The 24,520-nt window shown below is 38.4% G+C and overlaps 1 long non-coding RNA gene across 1 annotated transcript in view; it reads left to right on the plus strand.

The window, feature by feature from the left end:
• LOC138161451 (uncharacterized) overlaps nt 1–24,319 on the plus strand; it is a 157,541-nt gene extending 133,222 nt beyond the window's left edge. The window contains exons 2-3 of the long non-coding RNA XR_011168363.1: nt 21,444–21,511; nt 24,065–24,319. This is a non-coding gene — a long non-coding RNA (uncharacterized lncRNA). The remainder of the gene's footprint in view (nt 1–21,443; nt 21,512–24,064) is intronic.
• Nucleotides 24,320–24,520: the final 201 nt, after the last annotated feature.

Below are 24,520 nucleotides of genomic sequence, written 5' to 3' on the forward strand. Positions count from 1 at the left end.
ATCCATCCATCCATCCATCCATCCATCCATCCATCCATCCATCCATCTATCCATCCATCCATCCATCCATCCACCCATCCATCCATCGACCCACCCGTCCATCCAACCATCCATCCGTCCGTCCACCCACCCATCCGTCTAACCACCCACCCATCCATCCATCCATCCATCCATCCATCCATCCATCCATCCATCCATGCATCCTATAAGCATTTCTTAAGCACCTACCAAAGGCCAGGCACTGTGCTAGTTTCTAAAGACACAAAGGCAAAAATTAAACAGTCCTTTTTTTCAGGGGTCTTGCATTCTGTTGGGAGAGCCAATATGTATACATAAAAGTAAACACAAATTAATTTCCAAGTTCTTGGGGGAAGAGGGGCAAAGGATACTAGCAAGGGAGGGGATCAGGAAAGGTCATGTGTAGAAGACTGGATTGGATATAAGGTTATGCGTGCCTCAAAGTCAAGTCCAAATTAAGGCTCAAGCTCAGTTAATGATAAAGACAGATGAACAACCACCTTAGTGTCCTTATAACCATAGAATGTCAGAGCAGGAAGTGCCCTTCTAGGCCATCTGGTAGCTCCTCACTTTTACAGATATGTAAAGTAGCTAGAGATAAATTTAATAAATGATTTGAGTTAAACAGGAGCTTACATTCTATGAAAAAAAAGGGAGAATTTACTCATGGTCTTTCTGTGAAGATTCTCAGAGGATTCATTGAGGATGTTTGTTACTGAGCCATTTTCGGAACATGTATGCTATTTTCAGCTTCTGCTATACTTTTAAGTATCTAAATAGTAACAAAATAATCAACATGTGTGCCATGTAGGTGAAACCTTGGATTTCCCAGAATTTGTATTGTTCGATTTTAACCTTTAAGCTGCAAATGTGAGTGTTTTTCATCTAAACTTCTTGCTTCTTGCCTTCTGAAAGGTTTGTTGTCTGTATTCGTTGTGGAAGGAAAGCATAAAACCACAGTTATGTCACTGTATCAAGAAAGTCACAAACAAAGAGTTCTAAATTTAACTAAAAAACAATCATTTGCCATGTAATGGATCTCATCCAAACCACATTTTCCGGGAAACTTTTCAGTAAAGATGAAAATCCGCAAGGTTCTCGTCATTGCTCACTGTTTTTTACATTCAAGGAGGGAAAAAAAAATATATGACATCATAAGTGAAAAGAGAAGCATAAGTAGGATTTCCAATCTGAATGTGTTGTTTTTAGGTTCTGGAGGGGAGGGAAGGAGTCATGATTAAATAAAAAAGGTTTGTATTTTGGAGCACAACTTTGTGCTTTCATTCAGAAATGGCCACAAGTCCAATTGATCAGATCTTGAGTCTTACTGGTCAGGCTCACAGTCAGTGATTAGTCCATGGAAATAAATTACCCAACCACAAAAGGTGAATGAGTCCTTCTGGAACTCCAGCTCCTATGTAATTTATCTTTTCTAAACTATATCATTAAAAGGCTTTTGTACTTTTCATGAGTACAAAATTGAAGTCATCTTTGAGACACTCTGGGAAGTCTTGAGGATCCAAAGACTGAAACCTTCGGCAGGCATTTCCTATTTCTCTCTCCCAATAATCACTGTATAGATTGTGTACTTTTGAAATATACCCTGTGTTTACTATTCTGTGCCAATGTCGGATCCTCTCTTGATTCCTTTACAGCACGAGTCATTTACACTTGTGTTGGTTTCACAATGTCTGGCAGAGAGTGAGTTCTTAATAAATGCTTATAGATTGATTGAATCAGTCCAACCAATTTGGAGTATAATCACCCTATTGGTACTGTCCCTTGCCCCAGTTTCCAGGGAGCAAACATCTGCACAGTGTTCAGCAGAGAAGAGTGAATGGGGCAGGTCCAGCTGACATGTTGCTTCTGGAACTCAATATGGTGCTGGGAAGATCATGAATAACTGTCATGGCCTTAACCCACTTGTTGGGCATATTATTGAAGGATACTTAGCCACGTGTAGGTTGGAGCAGATGACCACTGAAGTGTCTTCCAACTTTGTGTTAGTGTGTTTTGTGATATTGCCTTGTCTCCTTAGTAACCTGATCCCACATTCTCCTACCTTGGTTTTACAGCTGACTGGAGTCAGCTAGGTGCTGGACTCACAAAGATGCAAATGAAACAATTCTTGCCCTCGAGGAGTTTATGATCTACCAAGGGAGACTGGGAATAGACACAGATAATTATAATGCAAAGGAATTTGAAGAGGAATAGAGTATTAAAAATTCTGAAAGAAATGGTTGTCTGACTACCTTTTGTTCTGACCCCAGCTGAGATCCTAACAGATTATTTTGCTTTGTTTATTTCAGATTCTTCAAACTTACCCCACTCTCACTGGGGTTAAGGACCCTTCCAGTCTTATTTTCCTCCTTGTTTTGTCCATCTGCAGCCTTACCTATAACAGGGACCAGGCTAGGGACCACATGCCCTGTCTACTCAAAGGTGCTGCCAATTGAAGAAGGGACACTTAGAGAGTATTATCAAAGGCTTCTAAAGCTTCACAAAAGGCGGGATTTGCATACCCATTTCAGCGAAACCCTCTCAACTTGCAGGTGTCACTCATTTTCTGAAGAGCTTGTTAAAGGTTAATTACTCATGTGGTTTGGAACTAAGCAGGAAAGGGCAAAAGGCAGTGAAGAACAAAGTAGAATCAAATGAGAGGATACAGGCTCTGCCATCTGCCTCTGCTTCCCATCTCCCTGGGCAGAAATACTAGGCAAGGAGCCCCCATGTTGCTAGAAGGGTTAGAGATTTTTGCCTAACGACTCTGGGACTGTAAGGTAAATGACCCACAGACCATCTAGTCTCAGATGCTATCTGTGAGACCCTGGGCCACTCACTTAACCCCTCTCAACCCCAGTTTTCTCATCTGTAAAATGAGGGAGTTAAACTTGATGACGCTTAAAATGCCTTGTAGATCGAAGTCTATGATCCCAGTTTTAATCCCATCATTTTACAAATGAGTAATTCAAAGTCCATCAGTGTTAAGTGTCATGTCTGAGGACATAAATCAGGGTTTAAATCTTAGGACTCCCGAGCCAGTCCTCTTTCCACTGGGCCATACTGTCTCATGGTTATTTTGTAGTCCAAAAAGGGTTAAGAAGGTGCTTTCTGAAAGTTCTACTTGGGACTTTCAACCTCCTGACTGTCACTCTGAAGGTGAATACATTCAAAGACTTGCTTACTGACCACAGGATGGGAAAAATAATTTTGATCTTTGGGGCAATTATTCCCACATTGAAATAGTGGATGTAAGTGACAAGAAAGGATGGTTGAAAACTTAATCGCCAAACTTTTATTAAAAAGTACTATGTATGGAGAAGTAAAAATGAAACACCCCTACCCCCCATAGTGTGTCCATTCTATAAAGGGAGACATGGGCATATATAAGTACATACAAAGGAAATATAACATTTTGACATGTGATTACTTGCTCCCATTTTAAATCTATGTAAGTGCTGTGACAGACTTCCACTGATCAGCCCTTCAGTGTAAGTACAAGGTGCTGTTGATTGATACTGAATTTGAAAGCCTGGATTGTGGGAAACAGATCAGACTTATTCAGTTTGGTCTCTGAGGGAAGAACCAGGAGCAAGAAATAGACATTCAAAGAGGCAAATTAAGGCTTGGCTTAAAGAAAATTTCAAAAGTAGAATGAATGGCCATAGGAGATAGTGGATTCTGCCTTATTGGTGATCTTCAGGCAGAGACTGAGTGACCACTAGCTGGGTATCTAAAGAGATTTTTCTCAACTTTTCATGCCTTTAAACCCAGTTCAGATACACACTGTATAGGTTCTCCAAAAGTCAACCCTTGTGACCCCTTTCAATGGCCATCTTAGTGTCTTCTCTACATAGGCATTAATCTCTAGTCCTTTTCCAACTTTATGGCCTCTTGTCCACTGGAGAACAAATCCCTAGCCTACTCTGAACACTTTCCTCTGCCCTCATATAACACTATAGTGTAAGGCACTATACAAATATTCCACAATTAAGATCATTACCATTTATTATCATCTTCCTCCTCATCCCTTCCCTGCCCATAGACTCCTTTGATTTTTTATTGTCCTCTCATCAAATAAGAAAGAAATTTCTCAATGGAATCCTACATTCTGTGAATCAGTCTTTGCAAGTTACTGGCATTCCTCTTTTAGCTCATTTACCCCCATGAACCCTGTTAATGACCAGCTTGCCTTTCACTTTGGATGTGAAATTATTAAATGATACCTTTATTAAGTCAGCTCACTTAATGACACAAAATGCTCCTATAATAATATAAATAGATCATGGAATCACAGAGTTTAAAGGAATTTATCAGTTATTTAGTTTGGTCCATGCTGAAATCATGAATCCTATCCATTCAAGAAGCTGAGAACCAGTAAAGATTGACAATCTTAGGAGAAAGCAGACAACCATGTATGAAAGCTGAATCATCTATGCAACTGTTTCCAATTGCTAAATTATAGCCTACTCCCTCTTCCCCCCGCCAACATTCTGACCTCTGATATAAAGAGTTATAAAGATATTTTCGTGGTACTGGCATGACAGTGAGATCCATTCCCTAATTGCATTTATGACTGAATGTGGAGCAGTTATTACATGTATAAAGCAGGATGGGGCATGGGCAAAGGAGAGGATGGATCTTGGAGACAAAGAATGTGATTAATTCAAATGAATGTGTAGAAATAAAGTGAGTGGAATTGGAGTCAGCTTTAATTGTGAGTCAATTCAAATAGACATGAGGATGTGGTTAGTAAGGAAACTGATAGTTTGGGGATCCTTGGATCCTTTTTTTTTTTGCCTTTTTTCTGGAGGGCAATTGGGGTTAAGTGACTTGCCCAAGGTCACACAGCTAGCTTTTTGTGTTAAGTATCTGAGGCTGGATTTGAACTCAGGTCCCCCTGAATCCAGGGCCGGTGCGCCACCTAGCTGCCCTGATCCTTGGAGTTTTCACCTGGATTGATGGGACCATGGAAAATGTGATTACTAAGGCTAGTACTTTCTATTGGTGTTTTCAGTCAGGAGGCCATGGTTCATTGTTTTCAGTGCCCTTCCATGCAATGTTCTCAGTATTTGAGTGGCTACCAAGTCCTGGTAGACATAGATACCTGAATGACATGGTTTTGAGCTGCCTATAGCCTCTGAAAGGAAAAATGAAAGCTCTGAGGGAGAAATCAATTAACTTTGTGTTTGGATGTGAGTATAAGTAATGGCAAATGATTATGTGTTAACACCTCTAATAAGAGGAAACTCTCTTTCTGGCTCTTCTCCCCTCCTGTTCCTTTTGGTTAGAGGTAGTAAGGCAGAGATAAGCAGGGAGTACATGCTAGGAATCGATGCCTTGGACAAATGTATGGAGACAAGAGATGGAAGGCCAAGTTCAGTGGCTAGCTGGTGGTTCAACTGGCCAGATCATAAGGTGAGTGAAGAGAAGGAGTAATGTAAAATGTTGCTGGAAAGGTAGCTTGAAGTTAGATCGCTGAGGCCAATACCAAATGGGGGGTTTGCGTTTTACCCTAGTGACAATAGTGAGCCTCTGAAGACTTTTGAGAAAGGGATGTGAGATAATCCAACTTGGGCCTTAGGAAAACTGTTTTGGCAGCTGCTTGTGGGAAGCATTGGAGAAGGAAAGGATGTGAAGCAGGGGACTGGTTAAAAGTGGATTCCAATGGTCTGGGTGAGAATTCATGAGGGCCCGAACTAGGGCGGGGCCCCAGGATTGGGGAGAATGATGCAGACTGCATATTTAATAAACATGTCATCTTTTATCTCTTCTCTTCCTCCTTTCCTCATTCCTCACCTAAATACTCTTAACTTCCTACTCCAACAATAAGAAATTATGAATTTCTACACAGGAGAATATTTTAATATGTAATGCAACTCTACCTACCTTTATGCTTAAGTGGGTGTGTTCCATGAACAAGGCACTCCATCTCTTGACTGGAATTTTCTCTGGTTGTCTCCCATGCCTGGAATGCTCTCCCTCCCTGCTCCCACTACTGACCTCCCTAGTTTTGTTTGAAGCCCCAACTAAAATCCTGTCTTCTACAGGAAGCATTCCCTAACCCCTCTTGATTTCGGTACCATCTCTTTCTCTCTTCAAATTACTCATTTCCCATTTATCCTATATCTAACTTGCTTTTTATATACTTGTTTGCATGTTTCTTCCTTCAATAGACTATAAGATCCTGGAGGGCAGGGGTTATCTTTGACTTCCTGTTGTATCCCTAGGACTTAGCACAGTGCCTGGCACATAGTAGGCTTTTAATGTTTACTGAATTGAATTGAACAAGGTACACTCTTCCATTGTCTCATTCTAGTTTACAAGATACTCAAAGAAAGAGAATGACTTTGTCTAGTGACACAAAGTTGTTGAGATCTATGAAGGAAGAAGAGAGAGGAAAGAAAGACAGAGAGAGCAAATGTAACAGCCTGTACATCATCTCCTTTCACTCTCTTGGGGTTATTTCCATTGGGCATCTGCCACCATACAATGCTGTTCCCAAAGCTGCTCTTCCCATGCCTCCTTGGCAGGAACTCCTAAGGCAAGGGTGGGGGAGGAGGAATTATGCATGAATGAATTATAAATCATTTATTAAGCACTAGGCACACTTAATTCCTTTTCTTTGGTCACTTTTGGTTACTTCCATTAGATTTCACAAAAATTAAAAGGCTAGAATGTTCTCACTCTGTCCAGTGGGTTCTAAAGAGGTTCATTCTCTCTCAGCCAGATTTTGGTCTTAGGGAATGGGTAATTGACCATCATTTCTCAGGAATTGCCTTAATAGGATAAACCTAATGACTTGACCTATGATTTCATTGCCATAGAAAACTCCTGAATAAGGAAATGTCTTCTCTATGTCTCTGCAACATTATAGTCTTAGAAAGTTGCTTAGAGCAGAAGTTTAAAAAATCAAATAGAAATAGATCTCTGCTGGCCACATTTTGACTTGAAAACCACAAATTGACATCATCTATGTTGAATTGTATTTTTAAATTTATTTTGTTAAACATTTCCCAAGTTCATTTTAACTTGATTCAGACTATACTCTGTTGTTTTGCTGGTTACAGGAGACTGATTTTGACACCCCGACCTAGAAAATTGAGGTTAAATTCCTTGCCCAGGGACACAAACCCAATAGATGTCAAAGATGTGACTTGAACTCAGGCCTACCTTGATGTAATGTCATCTCTCTATCCAGTGTAGCACCAGAGAGAATTAATTTTTCTGTACTAGGAACCCCACTTGGAGCCCTAATATCTCAGTAGTCAGAAACAATAAGGTGATTAGAATTGATATGAGAATCCTGGCCAGTCAGGGTAGCTATATCCCTCTGAACTTCCATTATCCTTACCCTCTGCCTCACTGACCTGAAACTTCTTATACAAGAAGTGGGATAAATTTTCTGTCCTTTAGGCTAAATGCCACCTATTAATGTTGCATTTTTTTTTTCCTATGAGCATGTCCTTGTTTCACTACAGGGTGCCACCCACAGAGCCTTTCACAGTGACTTATACAAATTAAGTGGTCAATAAATATTTTTGATTGAAATTAGATTCTAGAGGAGGAAGGTGTCAATGATAGACAGTTGTATATACTCTGCCAAGGACTGATGGGGTAAGGGGTAAGGAGGGGAAACCCTAAGGGAGAAAAAAGTGTTTTCTCCATAGGTACATAAGGGGTTAAAGTTGTTCTCTGAGCTCTGGGTGTGAACTACATAGTGTCTTAATAATGCGTCTAATACCTGTGCATTTATGTAAGCAGAACAAGTGAAAACTTGCTTCACAGAAATTAGATTAAACAGTTGAAGGAGACAGTCATTTTAATAAGGAGCTTCCATATAAAAACCCTTGATACTTCATTATCTATTTATTTCTCTCAGTCACTCAATTTTATTTTATCCTTCGTAATTAAAAAGGAGACAAAATCAAGTCTTTAAGAAACGATCCAATGCCACCGTGTTTTGTGTAAACAATCTTGGTTGGATGGATTTGGGCTGCCTACATTCGTCATTAGTGGGCAATATTTTAGTTGTTCTTCCTGATTGAGGGTATTTTTTTCCCCTTCTTCCAACAAGGTTTTTCCACTAATGCTTAGTCTTCATGAGCATAGCTGAAATTTACATGGTAATTTAATATGAACCAAACACTTTGCACTTAGGAGTCAGGGAGGGAGCTAAGTGGATAGAATACTGGTCCTAGAGTCAAGAAGACCTGGGTTCAAATCTTGGAATCAGGTACTTACTAGTTATGTAACCCTGGGAAAATCACAATCTCTGTGTGCCTTAATCTGCTGGAGAAGGAAATGGCAAACCACCCCAGTGTCTGTCAAGAAAACCCCATGGATAGCATGGTACACAAGATCACAAAGAGTTTGATGTGACCAAGCAACAAAAAACACTTTGCAGATATGTCCTCATTCAGTCCTCACTGTTACCCCAAGAGGAAGGCCTTGCTATCATTCTCATTTTATAAAAAAGGAAACTGAGGCTCAGAAACATTGATGGCTTTACCATGATCACAGAGGGAGTAAAGCAGAATTCATAGATAATAGCATCTTAGAATCATGGATTTAAAGTCCAAAGGAAACTTACAGGAAATTTGATTGGCCCCTTCTCCACCCCCCCCCATAGATAAGAAAACAGATCCAGATTAGATGAGCAACTTGCCCAAGGAAAGAGGCAGAGTAGAAAGGAAAAAGGGGTGAGATTGAATCCATAGCCATATTCTCCAGCCTCTAATCCAACGTCCTCTCTTCTCCTGTATCACTGAAATCTTAACTCCAATTCTCCATCTTGCTGCCTCTTCAGGTTTATGGATAGGAAAACTAGTAGAAATGTGTTGATATATGTAAAAATATAACTAGCCATAAACTAAACACAGGGTGGGCACACACTAAAGTCCTTCCTTCCATCTTTTCATCTTATCACCTATCACCTGTTTCATTCCCTTCTCCAAACATATTTGTGGGCAGTATGAAACATTGGTATTAAGATTTGCTCCCTAAATTACAAAAATGTGACCAAGTGGAAAGTGCTGCCTTGTGAGGTTGTGAATTCTTCTTCACTTGAGGTCTTTGAGCAAAGACCACTGGTCACGTATATAGTAGAGGGCATTCTTGGTCATGCATAGGTTGAACTAGATGGTGTCTGGAATTCCCTCTACCTCTAGGATTCTCCAGTTCTCTGACAGGACACAGTTCATGTGACCATAAATTTAGAAATGGAAGGAACCTCAGAGCCCAGTCAGTCCAAACTCCTTATTTCATAGATAAGGAAACTGAGGCCCAGAGAGGAAAAATGTTACTCCAAGGCACAGAAGTAGTAAACATCAGAGGCATGATTTGCATCTAGGTTTTGTGACTCTAGTGGTTTTTTTCCCCTCTCTATTCCATCTATTTTTTCACTGTCTTCATCTTTTAAATCTTTACCCAATATATATATATATATATATATTTTTTTTTTCTTTGTGGGGCAAATATATAACAATCTGTAAGATTATTGTAAGAGTAAATTCCTTCAGAGGTAAATGCAGATGTTGTGTAATGCATGGTAAGTTAATATTCCCTATTGTTAAATGGAACCCTTATATTTTTCTTTTAAATCCCTCTTAATAACCCCCAAACAGCCAATGTTGAATAGCAAGTTTTCTAGTAAACGTCCTTTCCTTAATGAGGAAATGAAGCCTTATGGGATTTAAATGATACTTATCCATGTTTCTATACCCAGATTGTTTCTGTGTAATGTTCTGAGTCTTTAAGACATTTCAGGTTTCTATTGTCTTCATATAAAACCTGAGTTTTTCTCAAAGTCTAGCATTCATGTTCAACTGTATTGGAGAAATCAGACAGTTCAGTGAAGAAAGGGTACCTTTATTGCTATGCCTTGAATGGTGCTTTTGCCCTTCTGGATAAGAAATGATAAGAATTTGGCTGACTTTATTCAATCGTTTGATTTCAGAATCAAATGGAATACTTTAATTGATGACCCCCAACTCCAAAAGTCTATTCAAGACTCGCCAAGGAAATTTTAAGGTCATTCACCAATTTATCAAACCCTACATTTTCCAGGTTCTAGGGAGGAATACAAAACTTCTCTGTTTGCCCTCAAAGAGCTAACATTCTATTGTGGGTAGGCAACATAATACAAACGATGGGAAAAACAGAGGAATTGAAATCAGAGGACTTGAGCCCTGACTATTTCAGTTATGACCCTCACTGTCCTCATTTGCAATATGAGGGGGTTGTATTACACAACCATTAGGGTTCCTCCTAAGTTTAAATTTATGACCCTATGATCTATTTTTTTAAAAGAAAGAACTACAAACTATAGGGTAGGGATAGATCTTATGTAGGAAGTAGACCTTGAAGAGACAGAGTGTTAGAAGAAGCTGAGGATGCTAAAAGGCAGACGTGAGGATGGAGCCCATTGAGGCATGGAGGGGCAGACTATGAAAAGAAGAGATGGAACAACTTTTTTTTTACCATCAACATACGTCCATTTGGGTCTTTCTACTCTGCCTCTTTTCTCTGATTTTTTATGAAGTCAGTGATGAATGGCATGGAAAGCATAGAGGGTAGCCTGAGCTCTATTTGGATTGGGAGAGATCTGGGCACATAACTATCACAATTCTTTTCAGAAACTATCCCACTGCCTCTTTACACCCATCCCTTTCATTTCAAAGACTGGCTCAGGCTCTGAGTGGCCATGATGTAAAGTAATGTGGTTAGGTCACTGAGGTAGGAATTAGAGAACCTGAATTTGAAAGTAGTCTGTGCTACTTTGCATCTTGGGAAGAACTCAGAGATGTCATTTCACATCTTTGGGCCTCAGTCCCTCCACTGTAAAATGATGGAATTAGACTAGATGATATCCAAGGTTCCTACAGGTTCTTAGTTCTATGGTCAATCATGAGCTTCTTCTCTTTCTCTCTGATGATGGTCTTATAGGAATCTCAGACAAGGCAAGGTCATCCACTCTTTCCAAAGTTGGAAGCTGAGATAACTTCTAAGTGTTTCATAGAAAGAAATGGCAGGAGCAAAAGGGAGATTCAGTTTATAAATTGGGGGATTTGTGTAAGGACTGATTGTGGAAGAGCTGAGCCAAGGGGGTGCATCAACATTACCTATTAGCTTTCTTGTTTGACTATCTGGTGGTTGGGCAACACCCCCAGATAGTTATTACAGCTCAGAAAAAAATATTGTTTTATTTCAAACAGTTAATATTCATCAAATGTTAATGAAAATACATAACAAATAATTATGACAAACACAGTGTCTGATTAAGATGAAGGGGATGACAATCCCTGTGAATTTTTAATATGAAAAATAAAGAACGTTACATTAATATAACTTAATTATATCATTAAATATTTAAAATTACCTTCTTTAATAGATTTTATTTTTTATTTAATATATTTCCTTTTAAGATGTCTATAACACTTTTATGAGATTTGTACATAAAACCATATCAGCTGCAATGGCCAAAAAAGAATTTAAACTTAATATATTCATCATATTGATCACAATTTCCATTTTATTTATTCTTTAGAAAAGCTAATAAACACTTTACACTTTCTCCATATAGAGTGATAAATAATTAATACCATCCCAAGCATATCCTATGTTGTATACTTATTTAGGGGAAAAAAAACATATATACAAACCGACCCAGTACTTTATTATACATTCCATTTTAATATGCTCCACTTACAATTAATGCTATGTTTTTACAGGAAAACATAATTAACTTTGTGAATCAGTCTTGCAATGACCACATTTAAGCAGTTGAGGTTATCAGGAAATCTGCTGTGAGCTGGCCCCTGAGCACTCTTAGATTTTTCAGTTCTGACTACAGGGTGAATGAGATTATTTATCCCACGGGAAGTGTGCCTAGCACCTTGACCTGGGTGGCTTGAAAAGATGAAGGATTGTATTTGAATTCTGTGTTCTCTATATCTTTCTATTTGATACCAAACTCTAACACAGTTTTTGCTATTTAATCTTCATTCTGCTTTTCAATTGTTTTTCTTTTTAATGAAAAAGCAACGCCTCTTTGGAAATTGCTAATAGGATGGGCAGCTGTGACTTCTTTTGTTGGCTATCTTCTGTGGCATTGTGTGAATTATGCACTTGGATAATTAAGATCATTTTGACTCTCACATAAGAGGCCTTTGGAGTGAGGAAGAAAGTGTGGGAATCATTTATGCATTACTGAATTTTAAAGAAAGGTCGGAGCCACGGGACAGCAGTATTTACACCTTCCAGTGGACCAATTCTGTGATTAAAAAAAGACATGATAGCCAGGTCCATGTATACTATACTGAACGAAGAAAACTATCAGCATAGAAAGCTGTGAAGCAAATAAAACAACAATATTAATAGTTCACATTTATATGGATCTTAATTAAAGGTTGGTAAAAGAACTCACTTTGCATATTTTATCTTATCTGATCTTCACAATATCCCTTGAAAGGTAGGTGCTGTTTGTCTTCCCATTTTATAGATGAGGAAATTGAGGCTCAGAAAGGTTAAATATCTTGCTTGGGTCATACAGCTAATAAGTGTCTGAAGCAGGATTAGAATTCAGGCTTTCTGGACTCCAGGTCCAGTCCTCTCTCCACTATTCCAGTATCTACTATTGCCTCTCTCGATCAAATCTTCTACAAACAGTAATACACACACACACACACACACACACACACACACACACACATACACACATACATATAAACATATTTCAAAAGTTTGATTTGTTTGAGTTGGCATTTAACACACTTCTGGAATTTTGGTAGTTTTTTTTCATTTTAGCATTTTCTGAATGATAGAATAAAATACAGCCAGGATCATTCTTATCAAACAATCTCCCATGTCTATGTTAAAATGGTATAGGAGATAGCAGAAAGAAAACAGATAGAAGACAAATTTGTTAAATGATCTGTTGTTTATTGACATTAACGAAGACGTAAAATAGTGAGACCTGTTCGAAAGGTATTTACCAGTTCCATGGAGGATGATGTGCATAGAATCCAGCAAGAAAAGATTTTGTTATTGACATTGAGTTTTTGTTATTGACACTGACATTTTGTTATTGAGATCGAGTTTCTCTAAATGCTCACTAAGTAAGATGACTTACTAATTGCATTGCACACATGAAAACTATAAATCCTCAAAGGTGAAATCCATAGCAATTTGAAGAAACTTTGTCTACCCATCCACAGTGGAGAAACAAAGTGGATGAAAAATGCAAGTTATCCAGATTATGAAATACGACTATAGAGGTAAATAATTAAGTCCCTGTCTTGACTAGATACTGTTGATTAGCAGTGAATATTAAGTAGTAGAAAAAGACTGAACTAGAGCCCATCTGTGGAAATCACCCTGGACCTTAAGTGATCTCAAACTGCTCAATGCTGCATACACAAATGAAACCCTGTTTCTTTAATACCAGCATTCTCTTAGCTATTTGGCTATGACTCAAAATTATAAGGAATCCAGAGGTTGATGAAAAAAGGCTTATAGGGTTATAAATATGGAAACTGGGTAATATAGTGCAGTTTTCAGACTCAAATAGAAACAGATCTCTATGGACTACATATTGATTCAGAAAACCACAAATTAACAGTATATATGCTTATTTTTATTTTATTGAACATTTCCAACCATATTTTTATCTGCTTCAGCTACACTCAGGAACTTTGCAAGTTGCCCTGAGTTTGACACCTCTGAGGTATATTGAATGTTAGATTTAGAGTCAGAAAGCCTTTGTTCAAATTGTGCATCATGCTAGTTATGTGACATGTCACTCAACCTCGCTCACCCTCAGCAGTTTCCTTATCTGGAAAATGGGTATAATAATAGCTTCAACCCAGGTGTGGGCTACAACCAGCTCAAACACATCAGGAGAAAAGAATATTAAATTTTGAGTGTGAGCATTTACACCTTGGGAAATTGGCAAACACTATCAATCAAGGCTTAATTTGTTGTTTTATTGACTGTCTAGACTTAAGAAAGTGATGGAGAAAATATCAATGACATATTAAACTTAAATGTGTTGTGAATACAGTTTTTTTTGAGAGCCAGGTGTTAAACATTTATCAGGACCCCCTGCTCCTACCCCACAGTGGTGTTTGTGATATGTTATATATGAGAAGAGTGATCTCCATGGTCTTTTATATCTCTGATATTCTATATCTAAATGCTATTCCTTTTGACATTTTAGATTCTGTGGTATTCTTACGTACACTTATAGTAGGGCCACATTCTGGGAAATATATACATATACACATATGTAAAATATAGGGTATCCCAAATATCTTAGTACAGCTTTAAGACAATATCTTAAAAAGTTATTAAATGCTTTATATATGTATAAAATAAGATATAATAAAAGATATAAAAATGTTATATATATATGTATAGATAATGTAAGGGTATCCTAAAAGTCTTAGTGTAATACCAAGACTTAATATCTTAAAAAGCTGTTAAGTGCTATATATATATGTATATATATATAATAAGATACAATATAAAATATAAGATGTGATATAAGATATAAAAGTGTTTTTTATATGTATATGTATGGATCATGTAAAGGTATCCCAAAAGTCAGTGTAGTTTTAAGCCTCAAGATATTAAGGACATTAACTAAGATATTAACTAAGACTTCTGAGATACCTTTACATGATCTATACATATACATATATAAAGCACTTTTTAGACCTCCAAATGCTATGTAAATGTTAGCTATTATCATCATCATCATCATCGCCATCACCATCACCACCTAGAGCTGTAAGCTTCCTTAGAGATCATATAGTCTATTCCTCTTCAAACATGCTTGAAAAAACTGAGTCCCAGAGAGATTAAATGATTTAGCTAAGGTTACACGTGTAGTAAGTACGAGGGTCAGGAAGAGAAGCTGGACCCCCTGACTCTAAATGCAGTGTTCTCTCCAGAGTATGACACATGACGGCTTTCCATAGGTTGCATGTGGTATGTGACCCCCAATATATTGGCTATTACTTGATAGGTGTGGATAAGAACTTCATATGTTACAGAGACTTTGAAGGTCCCACTCTGCATCGACACATCCAATTGGATGACTTCATAGAGCTATCAATGTATGAGAGTATCCAGGAAACCTGTGGTCTGAAGTAAAATACAGAGGATGTAAGGGAAAGAATGTTAGTCTGACAATGAAGATACCTAACTCTAATTCTAGTTCTTGTAATTAACTGGCTGTGTGACTATAGGGAAGGGACTAAGTATTTATTAAACACCTACTATGTATTAGGCAGCATGCTAAGTGCTTTACAAATATAATCTTATTTGAACCTTAGTTTTCTTTTTTGTCAATCCTTAGTAAATTGGTAAGGTGGAAGGTCTCTCAGCTCTGGAGTTAGAGGACTGGGTTCAAATCCTGCCTCTGTGACCTTTGTCACTTTAACCCCTCTGGGACCCAGTTTCCTCTTCTCTAAAAGGAGGAGGTTGAACTAGAACAACCTCTAAGCTGTCTTCTATTTCTAAATATATTACCATAGCATCCCATAATCCCAGTTGCTTCTTTCTTTGAACACAGTAGATACTCAATAAATGTCAGGGTATTGGCATGCCAGGGAGATAATAGATGAAGAATTGATTTACTGTTGACAACATAGGCATTCATGATCTGTCTGCTTCCATTGTTTTTACTGTATGTGACTTCCATTCCAGCAGGGAGTGGGACTACATTTGGATAATTGAAATTTTTTCATGATTATCCTGCTTCCTTCCCAATACTCCCTCAGATCTCCCTCCAAACATCCTCACAAAATGCACCTCTCAGGGTTAATAATAATTGAATGATGTAATGATCCTGATAATGACTTTGCATATCCACCAGTTTCACTTCCTTCACATCCTTGATGGAGAATTCTAAGGATAGACCCATGGACATCCAACTACTATGACTCAAACTACATTCTCTAAATAAAAAAAAATGATGAAAGTAGCCTGATGAGGAGGTCAGTTGTGAGTTAGTGCTATCACATTGAGCCTAGAGAATAAAACCACTACCTCAGTTTATATAGGACAGAGTGTTTGTTTTTTATTCTAGAGGCAATAGGGATCCATTGAAGATTTTTTGAGTAGAGGAGTGACATGGTCAGAACTGTGCTTTAGGAGTATTTATCTGATGAGGACCTAAACCAAGGTAGGGCTATGTGCATGAAGAGGTAGAAACAGTCATGAGGGATATTGGGGACTTAGAAGTAACAGGACTTTTCAATTACTTGAGGATAATAAAAAGTTATTTTCAATCAATGGGAAGCTTTATTAAAGATTGTTATTAAATGTATATTATTTAGTATTGGTTACATGTGAACAGGTCAGAAAATATATCAAATATTACATTTAGAAAAGAGGAAAGATGAAGAAACATGAAAAAAAATGAGTGCTATCACTCACTGGCTTTTCTTAGTCATTAAAACTCTCTTCCTGGGAACACTGGGGACTTGCCTCTCATGACCTTATTGCCTTTGAATCATTTGATTTCCTGTTTTCTCTGCCCGAGGTCATATGTCTTTTGCCTTCATGAAAACTAAGGAGAGAATATGATGACTTTGACACGATGACCTGAATACCAATAGGAAAGGCCATAGGCAAGGTTGTGCTTGATTTTGTCCTGATAGGAGAGAAGAGGTCAATATTCCAGTGGCATTTATAATGTAGGGAGGGCACTCTTTAATATTCCAGATATTTATTGAGATCATTCGGGAAAGAATTAGCCAAGTCGGGCTTCCCCTGGATCTTAGTCTCTTTTCCCTTCTCTTGGCAATTTCATCATTGGTTACAACCTTAACTAACCTCTGGTAAGGAAGGAAGACAAGGGTTTGAGGTAAGACATTAGTTTGACCCACAATATATGGGTAATAATGACTGTGACCTCAGGATTCTCCATCAGAAATGTGAACTGGTAGATATGCAATGACCTTATCTTGGTCATTTCCTTAGACAATTTTTATAACCCCAGAAATATATATTTTAGGAGGAGATCTGGATGAAGATTTGGGGGGAAACAGACAAGGTCTTCGAGAATAGTCTCCTGAACAATTTGCTGAATGAATGAAAAGAAATATTGAGCTTTTTCTGACTGCCAGCACCGGGGATACAGATAGAAAAACAGGACAGTCCTTGCTCTCAAGGAGCTTACATTCTAATGGGAGAGACCACACCTGGAGTACTACATATGCTATACAGGATCCATAAAAATGCATTGTTTATGCTAAAAGTCAGAGGGAAAGGCCCCATGGTTCTTAAGGCACAGTAGCAAAGCAAATAGTAATGTCTTTTCTTTAATGTCATTCTCGCGGATGAAAATCATATGTGTTTCTGATGTCTAACTATTTTATTATTTGAAGCAGAGACTTTGGTGTATACAGATATCTTCTTGGGTCCTGTAGTAACTGTGCTTTCTGAGAAGGTGGGGGCTGTTACATCTGTAGAGGCTGGTGTTGTTGAAATGTTGCTCAGTTGTTGCAATAGTGCCTGACTCTTTGGCAGAGATATTGGAATGGTTTTGCAATTTTCTTCTCCAGCTCATTTAACAGGAAACTGAGGCAAACAGGGTGAAGTGACTTGCCCAGGGTCACACAACTAGTAAATTTCTGAGACCAGATTTGAACCCAGGAAGATGAATTTTCCTTATTCCAAGCCTGGCACTCTCTCTACTCTGCAACTTAGCTGCCCTGTAGATGCAGTTACCAGGTTGCCTTTCCACTGGGGCTGCTTCCTGGGATAAAGATTCTGGGGGCTGGGTAAGAAGCAAGACCCATGGTTTGGGGGTACTGCCATACCCAAGACTCTTAGACTTATTCAATGGTTGATGACAGTTAGTATCAGTGGCAGTAAAGAAGAGAGGCTTTTTTTCTACAGAGATTGCTACCCTCGTTGATGGCTGTAAGACCTTGACTGGAAGCTATGAGTTTTCTGGAGGCCATTGCTCTTTCCAGGGCTCTTGAACTCAGGGTCCTGTGCTATCTCCATTGGGGAATGAGAGGAGATGGTACTGGTGGTGGTTTGACTCATCTGGCACAGCCTTCTTCCTGTGTCTCTTTCAGGATGCCTTATTGCTTCTACTAGGCAGGCTGGCCTCAAAATAAAGTCTGGCATGGTGGGATGGGGAATGAAGTTTTAGAATTATGAGTGGACTTTAGTAACTCTTTAAATGACATGAGAAATGAGAGGCCCACAAGGCATCTCATTACATACATGTGTATATGCACACACATGTATATATGTATATTATATGTGCATGCAGACATGCACACATACATTCACACAGACACATGTGCACATATATGTACACAGTGTATACACGCATGTAGATATAGGTATATGTTCACACATAGACACATGTACAATGTATATGCATGTGTGTGCATGTATATGTATTTGCATGTGTAGCTATCTGTATGTGTGCATGTATGTGTATGTGTATGTGTACACACATAGGTATTTGTGTGTATACATGTATGTGCATGTGCATGTATGTGTATACATGCAAAACATATGTGGTGGCCTCAGGTTCTAAGTCTAGGAGGGGGACTGATGAATCGTGGCATTCAATTTCAGCTCTTGACTGACTTCCATTGAGAGCAACCATCTGAGTTTTCAGTGACACCAGATCTCCTTTTAGAGAAGAGTGAGTGACCCTTGGGTTTTGATAAATGAATGCCTTTACAGGATACAGAGGAGAGAAATTCTCATTAGGTAAGAGTGATAAACAGAGGGCGTGTTAGGCCTTGATGGACTTGAATATCCCCCTGTGTTTTTACATATGTCAAAGATAAAGGAAAAAAATCCTCAGGAAATGTGTTTGTTGTGTCAGCATGCAGCTTGTCAATCAGCATCCAATCAGTGACCTACTTTTTACAATTCTCAAGGTAATTGAGTACACAACTCAGAATTACTGATGCCAATTTCTTCTCCAAAACTGGCAAAAGGAAACTTCAGTGGCCAACTATATGTGATTCCTTGGAAATTTCTATACTTTTTTTTTTTAATGTGGTCATGCTATAGACCCCAAAAAATTCCTGCTATGTTTTTGCCTTTGAGGTAGGGGGTTTTCAATATATTATTGGAGGTGATGGGGCTTGGAGGTTTTTGTATAAATTTGGTTACCACTGAATTATTTCCAAAATGTTTTTTAAAAATCCCTTTTGTTGACATTTCAGAGCAATGTAGAGGCAAAAGATAGGGATGGGGACAGGACCTGTAATTTCATTGTGCTAGAGAACTCCCATATGTGGAAATTCCCTTTACTAATGTAGGTCAGCATCTTTTCTGTAACTGATAGCCTTAGAGAATTTCCTAGGAAACTGAAAATTTAAGGGACCTGTCTAGCATCATTAGGTATCATAGGTAAGACTGAGTCTGGGTCTTTCTGTCTCCAAGGCCAGCTTTTTATCCACAATACTGCCCAGAATACAAAGCCAGAAGATGAGAACATGAGAGTGGGAAGGGACCTCAGTCATTTAACCACTCAGTCTGATTTTTACCTGTAAAATGGGTATAATAATTCTCATGTTATTAACCTAAGGTTATTGTGAGAAAAAATGTTTTATAAACCTCTAAGTGCTAAGGAATGTTAAGTCCTCAAGTTCAAAACTCTCCTTCTACTGATGAGGAAAGAGGCCTAGAGGATATCAGTGACTGCTCCATAGTTACCACCACTAGTTAACAGAAGAGCTGGAACTAGTACCCCAACCTTCCAATCTTAACTGCCAGGCTATTTTCATTCCAGAGACTGAACCAGGATTGAATAGAAAGAAAGTGCTTACACTGCTCCTTTGCTACTAGGCATCATTCACAGAAAATGCACCCATGGTTTTGGTAAAGTGTATTCTGTTTCTCAACGCAAAAGAAACAAAGAAAAAATCCCACCCCAGCCCCCAGTTTCCTTTAGTAATTACCTCAATATCTGTTGTCACTTTTTTTAGAAGTCAATTTCATTATGTCAAGAACTTCCTGTACTATTTGCCTTAAATTACTTAATGTGAGTCACTTTCCTTGCCTGTCCCCCTGTTGGGTGGCTTCTTTCTGAACATGCCATAGGATAGATTCCTGCTTTGGGATAGGTTTTGAGCAGATGGACGCTCAGGCCCTTTATGACTACATGATTTTAGGAAACTATGACACCGAGATTATTATTTAAGAATCCCAAGATTAACTAGGTGGAGCTTATGACTTTTTCCCATTTGACTTACTGGTGCCACATTTCAAATTACTTCTGTTTGCTAAAGGATCCAAACTGCCTGCATGCTTAACTGGAAATTCTTAGGAAGCCTCAGATGAGTATAGAGAAAAGTCATGCAAAGGAAATGGATGTGAGGAATCCTATTTTAGCTGAATACACTAGATGGCATCTTGATTTCCTGCCGGTGCCCCCAAACTATTGACATGTAATGATTTTGGAATAAATCAAATGCTTTGATGTGTACAGAAGTTATGGAGCATTTTATAGGAAGTAATAATATTAAGTAATTCAATTGAACTGATTACTAGTTAATCTGACATCTAATGAAATAAGTAACACTAAATATGACACAGCCACCTTTATGGACTTAAATTTTAATCAATTCTAGGAGAGAGTCAGAGGTGCCAATTTTTTTGCTGATGTGAATGGATATAAAATGGAGGACATTTTGAGAAAAGGCTTTCACTCTCAAACTCTTCCTTCTGGACACTGATCTTCAGATAGAGTGGCCAGGCTTTATTGTCATTGTTAATATAAGATAGCTATGCCTATTAAAAACAAGCAGATCACAGCATTCTATATCGAATAACGGGCTGATGCCGTGGCTCTTGAGTAATTTTCATTTTTTGAACTAGTATTTCCTTTTGCTATCTTAATTTGAAAAGATTAATTCTTATCAGCTCATTCATATTACCTACATATAATTTAAGGTGTCTTTTATCAAATGGGCATGAATACAGAAAGGCCAAGAATAACTTCCAATGTATCTAAAGTCTCCCAAGCTATTTGTCTAATTGTCTGTCTTTCCTATGCCCTCCATCCGCAACCCAGAACTTGATCTGTCTCTGTGCAATTCATTCACACTAATCACTTCATTGGATGTCAAAGGCTTTCCTTGCTATTAGGTCCCATTTTAGTTATTTCAAAGTGATGCAATCATAGGATCATAGATTTAGACCTGAGAGGTCATTGAGACTAACAAACTACACAATTTCAGTGTTTCTCTGGGTTCCAATTATCTCAGCATATTTTATAAGGTTATTGCCTCTTTCTTGTATCAGAGATTTTCTTGCATGTTTTTCTTTTCTTTTTCCCCTTTGTTTCCAGCTACATTCAAAACTCTGTTTTTAGTTTGTTTTGGTTTTGTACCGAAACCCTAATATCACTTTGTAATCATTCTCTTTACACTTAGGAGGGACCTTAGAGAAAACTGAGACCAATCTTATTTGCAACTGAAGAAACAACTGAGGCACAGATAAAGTAAGTTATTTGCCCAAGATCACAAAGGTAGCAAATGGCAGTGGGGATTTGAACCCAGATTCTCTAATTCCAAAGTCAGAGTAGTCTGATATTTCACTGGGGCATGGAGGAGATATTAGTCCCTTGGAGGCATGGAGAGAAACTTTGGCAGGTTCTATCAAAGGCTTTGCATATGGTATCAGCAATAAACTGTCCACCAAGAACCAGCCTTGGGGAATGTGGACAACCTCATTGATGGTGGACTAGTTACTTAGTGATTGTTTTATTTTTGAAGAGAAGAAGCTAGGGCAATCATATCTATGCTCTTTCTCTCAAGAAAAGGACATTCCATTTCTACTCAGCATTAGAACATAATACAACCAGATGAGTGTCCTGCTAAAGCAACATGACACATGTTGGTAGTCTCCATGAATGAGGTTGTGTCAGAAATCTAGATTGAGGCTATGCAATTAGGTCATCACCCTCAAATCTCTCATGCAATCAGAATTATCTTGGTCATATGTTATTCCCTGGTAGACTCAATTCAACCAACTGGTTGATTGTACTTTGAACCACACCCAGTCTAGGCGGTGGGATGAAATTTTCCAAGATTTTCCTGATGGTGGCGTGAAACATTTCAATACACCTCAGCTGACTATGTTATCACTGTAATAGAGATGCAAAATCAATTGTCAATTGAAATTCATTTTATTTTTTTAAGAAAGGGGAAAAAATATAAGCCTTCTAGTTATTTGCTTCCTTCATTACTACAAATCTTTATTTCAGCAAAATAATACTATTGCCCCAAGAAAAAGAGAGGATGATACATAGAGTTTGTTTTAAAAAAGGATCCTCTATCAATGTGTCCCTCCCTCCTTGAGTTATGCAAGGCTGTTTCTAACATTCCTGACTAAAGCCAGGAGGGAGTCTCACCTATTTTCGTTTTTGGTCTCTTACCTATTTAGGCTAGAGTGCCAATACTGATGAAAAATCCTTTGGGAAGCCAAATGCAAGTTTGTGCTATCAACTATTTATAGCAATCAGCTGGCTTCTCCAATCCCTCATTAGATCAATCATAGCCATTGTCTCCCAGTTGAGTGGGAGATAGTTACAGGTGGAAGAAGGCATGATGTCTCTAATTCAGCAAAGTCTCTCCCTTCTCCCCCCCCCCCCCCCAGGAAAGCTGCAAAGAAATTACAATCAAAAGGAAGACTTTTCTAGAAATTAGGAGGTTTAGATGCAGGCTTCTTGAGAGCTCTCTGGATTCGGTGTGGAATAGAAAATAAAAACTTAAATGAAAAACAACAACGATGACAAGAACAACGAAACCAAACACTACCAAATCACTTTCTTCCAAGTACATGGAGAGACCACCATTATGGTTGAGCTAAAAGCTACTCATTGTGAAGACAATCCCATTTGGATGGGCTCATCCTTTTCAGCCCATTTATCTGGGAATGTCTTTTACAGGTGGCTTCTGTTATTGAGGCCAATCTTTGGGTGGTATGGTATGCTCAATCTCCATCTCCACCATCAAACTAAGTACTACATATTAGGGGCTGCTGGTGGCTGAATATTTTAGGAGTTCTTTCTGCTGTCCCCCTCCTCTGCCTTTTTTCTTTGGCCTGTCTAGACACAAGAGTAGTGAGCCAGCAGCATTCATGATGAGGGGGTGGTAGAGGAAGGGTCATCCAAATTTCAGTTGGCCTCTAGTTGATTGAGCTGGTGTGGCCCTTGGAGTCTGTTGAACTTATTTGGCTCCTCATGAGTGAAAAAAAAAACATGCCTCCAAATGAGTTTATTTGAAGGAGTTAACGAAAGTGCTAGATATTTGCTACCCACTGGCAGAGGAAAAGTAGTGCACATGTCTGAATAAATAACGGAAAATGGCTTCTCACTGTTCAGGAAGTACAATCAATTTGAAATTAGGATTATGGAAACATCTGTGAAAATTCAAGTGTCATCTCAATTTGGGCTCATTCAGATCCTGTATTTTTCAACTTCCCAAGCAGTGCATTTAAAATCTAATCCTAATTAACACACATAGTTTAATTATAGCCAACAAAATATTCTACAAAAATTGTGTGTGCTGGTTGGGGGGTTGGGTGGGGAGGGAGGAGGCGAGGGAGAAACCAGACAAATGTTCACTGATTGTAAAAATTCTTGTTTGGTTAATAATATAAATCCTCCAGATTTTAAACACACACTGAAGTTTGCTTATCATGAATCAAAGTGACATAAAAAGCATGAAGCATGCATTCTGTAGTATTTCTACCCCCCACCCCCAGCCTCTTCCTAGTTCTTGTTAACCTGAAAAGAACAAAGATGGTTCCCTCAGTTTTTAAACTTGCCTTGCCTTTGTGAAGGGTTGTGTGTGTGTGTGTGTGTGTGTGTGTGTCCATGACTGATCAGAAGATAAACCTTTATGTTTGAATGTGAGTACAAATAAAGAAATAAATCTGTTTCCATAAATCGAACTTTATGACCTGTTGTCTTAATGATGAGACATATCTTGAAATCTCTAAAGGATTGACTAGAGGTACATTGGAAAGAATAGATGGTTTTCTTCCCTAGGCCTTTTGCAGATCAACCAGGACCCAGAAATGAACCATTCTGGCACTTCTCCTTCCTAATGGCAAGAGAGAATGGCAAATGACTACATCTAATTGGTAAAGAAGTGTCAAGGGAACTGGGGCAGAGGTAGAGGACCTACTAAGCACTACACAGTGAATTCAAGATTAAGAGCTGGAAAGACTAATGTCATCTGATCTGACTTCCTCATTTGACATAGGAGGAATCAGAGCCACAGAGAATTAAAGTGACTTATACAAGGTCCTTTCACTGGTAAGTAGAAGAAATGGGATTCATACCAGTCTTCTGATTCCAAAACTAGCCAGTTTTTTTTTCTCCATTGCCTCTGGTCTATATCAGTTCTAAATCCTATAAAACACCCCTCCTCCAAATTGTTTTCATCAAGATCATCTGTAAGGGATAGATAAACATTTATACCGAGCCAATCTTGGTCAGCTT

The sequence above is a fragment of the Petaurus breviceps genome, unplaced genomic scaffold (genome assembly GCF_028583685.1).
Source record: "Petaurus breviceps papuanus isolate PSGF00001 unplaced genomic scaffold, PetGlider_PUasm1.0 185, whole genome shotgun sequence".
In the NCBI taxonomy this organism is placed as follows: Eukaryota; Metazoa; Chordata; class Mammalia; order Diprotodontia; family Petauridae; genus Petaurus; species Petaurus breviceps.